At 45.4% G+C, this 5,000-nt stretch overlaps 1 protein-coding gene across 2 annotated transcripts in view; it reads left to right on the top strand.

Moving 5' to 3' along the window:
• Window positions 1–5,000, top strand: part of LOC143301310 (uncharacterized) — a 39,343-nt gene that overhangs the window by 843 nt on the left and 33,500 nt on the right. The window lies entirely within an intron of this gene.

Here is a 5,000-nt window from a genome sequence, read left to right on the forward strand (position 1 = left end):
CCGTCTCTGTCTGTCTGTCTCTCTGTCTCTGTCTCTGTCTGTCTGTCTGTCTGTCTGTCTCTCTGTCTGTCTCTCTCTCTCTCTCTCTCTTTAACTTCGCAGTTCTGTAAACGATTGTTCACATTCTGTCTATCTCAATGTCTTTCTGCCTCTGTCTCTTTGTCTCTGCCTCAATGTCTATGATTCCGCTCTGTCTGTCTGTCTGTCTGTCTGTCTGTCTGTCTCTCTCGTTCTCTTTAAATTTGCATCGCTGTAAAGGATTGCTCATATTATGCCTATTATTTTATAATATGCATGATGTTTTTTTATATTGCTGTGTAATGTTCTCTTTCATCTTTTTTTTTTTTTTTTTTTTTTTTTCGTTGTTTTGTTCATTTTTCCTCGGTTTTTTGTTGTTGTTTTTTTTTCGGGGGGGGGGGTGTTTGTTTTTTGTTTTTTTGCTTTTGGGGGAGGGGGTGGAGAAGGAGGGGGGCGGGGAGGGCGGGTGAGGGGGTGAGGGAGGCATTTCTTTCTCTTTTTAGTGCTAGATATAAACAGACGATTTTTTTGCTTATACTGTTACCCTCAGAAAATAAATTTCGTTCATTCTGTCTGTCTGTCTGTCTCTGTCTCTCTCTCTTTGTCTCTGTCTGTCTGTCTCTCTGTCTGTCTGTCTGTCTCCCTCTCTCTCTCTGACTTATTAATCACTTTTTGATTACACGCAAATATACTTCCACAGAGTCTGAGACTAGGATACAATAAGGCTGTAAAAATACACATAGTAGTAGAAGTTGTTGTTGTTGTTGTTTTAACAGCGTTCCTGCCATTGTAGATAGCTCTTCAATGAAATAAATGATAACAGACCCATTCCAAAGTTAACTAACAGCTCTTCCATTTGGAAATTATTTTCTTTTTTTTCTTAATTCAACTCCTGTGCACTTGTGTAATGGAAGAAGAAAATAGTGGCGTACTGAAGTGATCAAGTAAGTCCAAAGTCCAATCCGTTTCACTTCAATTTTCGCAACCAAAGGAAACTTTCTCTGACTGCCTCACCATGTACATACAAATGATTTGACAGTACTTCGGTGTCAAAGAAAAATGTATTTTCAAAATTGTTTGCTGTTTGTTTGTTTTTGTTGTTGTAGTTGTTTTTTTTTTTTTGTTTTTTTTGTTATTGTTTTTTGTTGTTGTTTTTTTGTTTTTTACCCAAGCTAGGATTTTCTTTCGCCACAGGTTCATACTGCTTCAGCTGGTTCATCGATCCAGTCTAAAATTATTATAAGTCACGGCACAAGTAGTGGCAATCTGTAGAGAAGTAAAAAAAAATGAACACGTGCATCTGCCACAAGTTATTCGGATGAGACGATAAACTATGTCCCGTGTACAGCATGTACTTAGTGCACGTAAAATAACCCACGGCAACAACAAAAAAAAGAAAAAAAAAAGGTCGTCCCTGGCCAAAAAAAAAAAAAAAAAAAAAAAAATCAGTGGAAAAATCCACTTTGATAGCGAAAGAAATACACTTGCGGTCAGGGGGGGTGGGGGGGATGTGACAGAGAAATATGTTGTGACAAAAAGTAATACAACACAATACAATACAATACAACTTATGCGAACAAGTAGCGTCTCGACTCATTTAACAAGTTCTCGTTATTTTTCCCGACAAAATCAATGAATCGAAACTGCTTCCCTATCTTATCTTCTTATCTTAAACTTTTATTTTAAAGTACAAAAGCACATTCTTCTTCAAATACGTCGCTCACCAATAATATCTCTCAAATGTGGCTCTTCTCTCACTCTCTCTCTCTCTCTCTCTATCTCTGTCTCTGTCTGTCTGTCTGTCTGTCTGTCTCTCTCTCTCTCTCTCTCTCTCTCTCTCTCTATATATCTATATATATATATATATATATATATATATATGGCCTTCTTTGGGACACGTTGGTGTAGACGTTACCTGAGTTTCAGTGATGATGGATAAACCCATTGTGTTGAAACAACGGAGACTCGGCCTTAGTTTCAAACACACCCTTTCTCGGGGAAATTTCGAACGGGAAACATCACACCAGTCAGAGAGAACAATGCAATGTGGTGTTTGTCCATCGAGAACGATGATGACCATCGTTGTCATCCAGCTGGGGAATGGGGGAAGGGTGGTGGTGAATCTATCTGTGAATGCGCAGATCGCTGAATAGTCCAATCTGCGCACGAAATGTTCGCTGACAGTTGGGGCAGAAAAAGACAGGCATATCATTGTCTGGAAGCTTGTTTGCCCGTGACTTTCTGGCCTGCCTCTTCTGAACAGCTGCAGCAGTCCTGTTGGCCTCGCACAACTTGGCGCCTTTGTGCACAGCAGCGCGCCATTTGTCACGGTCCACTGCAGATTCTTCCCAGGAGTCAGGGTCGATATCAAAGGCTTTCAGAGAGACTTTCAGAGTATCTCTGGAGCGCTTCTTCTGCCCTCCGTGTGATCTCTTCCCTTGCTGCAGCTCGTCATAGAAGAGCCTTTTGGGCAGCCGATGGTCTGGCATGCACGCCACGTGTCCAGCCCAGCGAAGCTGCGACTGCATCAGGATAGTGAAGATGCTGGGAAGGGTGGCTTTTGCAAGCACCTCCGTGTCTGGGGTCCTGTCTTGCCACTTGATGTTCAGTAGCTTCCTGAGACATGTTGTGTGGAAGTGGTTCAGCTTCTTGGCATGTCGTTGGTACACTGTCCAAGTTTCGCAGGCGTACAGTAGTGTGGGGAGAACTACTGCTCTGTAGACCTTTAGCTTGATATCAATACCAATGCCTCTTCTGTTCCAGACATTTGCATAGAGTCTGCCAAAGGCTGCGCTTGCTCTTGCAATCCTGACGTTCGCTTCATCGTCGATGGTCGCATTTCGTGACAGTGCGCTGCCAAGGTATGTGAACAACTCCACCGCACTGAGTCTCTGACCGTTGACTGTGATGTTGGGCTCAACGTGGGGTTTCCCTGGGGCTGGCTGATGGAGAACTTCAGTTTTCCTCGTGCTGATGGTAAGGCCGAAGTTCCTGCTGGCAGTGGCAAACTTGTCAACGCTGAGTTGCATGTCAGCTTCAAATCCAGCGTTGAGGGCACAATCATCAGCAAACAAAAAGTCTCTGATGATGTCTGTCATGACCTTCGTTTTTGCTTGAAACCTTCTGAGGTTAAACAGCTTGCCATCTGTACGGTACTTTAGGCCGATTCCAACATCGCCATCTCTGAAGGCATCGGTAAGCATTGCAGAGAACATGAGCCTGAACAGTGTTGGCGTCAGGACACAGCCTTGCTTGACACCATTTGTGACAGGAAAAGGAGCAGATGTTTCGCCATTGTCCTGGACTCGAGCCTGCATGCCTTCATGGAATTGGCTGACCAAGGAAATAAATTTCCCAGGGCATCCGTACTTGGCCATGATTTTCCACAGTCCCTCTCTACTCACAGTGTCGAAGGCCTTAGTGAGGTCGACATTGATGGAGAACAGATCAGCATTTAGCTTCTGAAAATTTCTCTTGCAGCTGCCTTGCAGCAAAATCATGTCGGTGGTTCCGCGCTCTTTCCGGAATCCACATTGGCTCTCAGGCAAATGACCTTGGTCAAGGTGTGCTGTGAGGCGGTTTAGTAGGATCCTGGCAAGTATCTTGCCTGCGATGGAGAGCAAGGAAATGCCCCGATGGTTATCACAGGCTTGCCGGTTCCCCTTTCGCTTGTACAAGTGAATGATAGATGCATCTTTGAAATCCTGGGGATCGTCTCTTCTTTCCACATGAGTGAGTACAGCTGATGGAGCTTCTCAGTCATCACAGTGCCTCCATCCTTGTACACCTCTGCTGGTATGGAGTCTGAGCCAGGTGCTTTGCCACTGGATAGCAGGTGGATTGCTTTCTGGGTCTCAAGAAGTGTTGGCGGATCGTCCAGTGCTTCGTTGATGGGGACTTGTGGGAGACGGTCTATGGCTTCATCATTTATGGAGGAAGGGCGATTTAAGACACTGTTGAAGTGCTCTGCCCAGCGTTCGAGAATTTTCTCCTTTTCGGTGATAAAGGTATTCCCATCTGCACTGAGGAGGGGGGATGATCCTGAGGATGTGGGGCCGCAGATTTCTTTAAGGCATCATAGAACCTCTTCATATCGTGCCTGTCAGCATATCCCTGGATCTCATCAGCTTTGTCACTCAGCCACTTATCCTGCATCTGACGTAACTTTTGCTGAACAGCCCTGCGGATGGCATTGTACGCATCCTTTTTTGATGTGGACTTTGGGTTGCTCAGGTAGGCTTGATGCAGACGGCGTTTCTCATACAGAAGCTGCTTGATTTCATCACAGTTTTCATCAAACTAGTCTTTGTGCTTTCTGGTCATGGGTCCCAGGGTCTCTGAAGCTGTACTATAGATCAGCTCGCGCAGGGTCCTCCAGTCAGACTCCACATTCTGGTTGTCCAAAGAGGCGGATTCCAGACGATCTTCCAGCAGCTCCACAAAGGTCTGTTTGATGGTGATGTTTTTCAGCTTAGCGATGTTGAGCCGTTTTGGAGCCTTCTGGCCTTGGGGGCGTCTCTTGGGTTGGATTCGAATATTCAGCTTCGAGACTACAAGGCGATGGTCTGTCCAACACTCGGCGCCGCACATGGTCTTTGTCACACGTACATCTTGCCTATCCCTTTTCCTGACGATGACGTAATCGATGAGATGTCAATGCTTTGAGCGAGGGTGCATCCATGACGTCCTGTTACGGGTAGAGAGGCAGAAAACTGTGTTAGTTATCAGCAGTTCGTGCTCTGCACAGGTCTGAAGCAAAAGCAATCCATTTGGGTTGCAGTGGCCCACACCGTGCTTTCCAATCACTCCATCCCAGGAGATGTAGTCAGAGCCAACTCTAGCACTGAAGTCCCCAAGAATGATGAGCTTGTCTGCTTTCGGAATAGCAGCAATGACAGAGTGAAGGTCCTCGTAGAACTTCGCCTTCACATCATCCGGGTTGGTCATGGTTGGGGCGTAGGCACTGACAATGGTGAGGTGCT

Source organism: Babylonia areolata, chromosome 27, assembly GCF_041734735.1.
Source record: "Babylonia areolata isolate BAREFJ2019XMU chromosome 27, ASM4173473v1, whole genome shotgun sequence".
NCBI classification, from domain to species: Eukaryota; Metazoa; Mollusca; class Gastropoda; order Neogastropoda; family Buccinidae; genus Babylonia; species Babylonia areolata.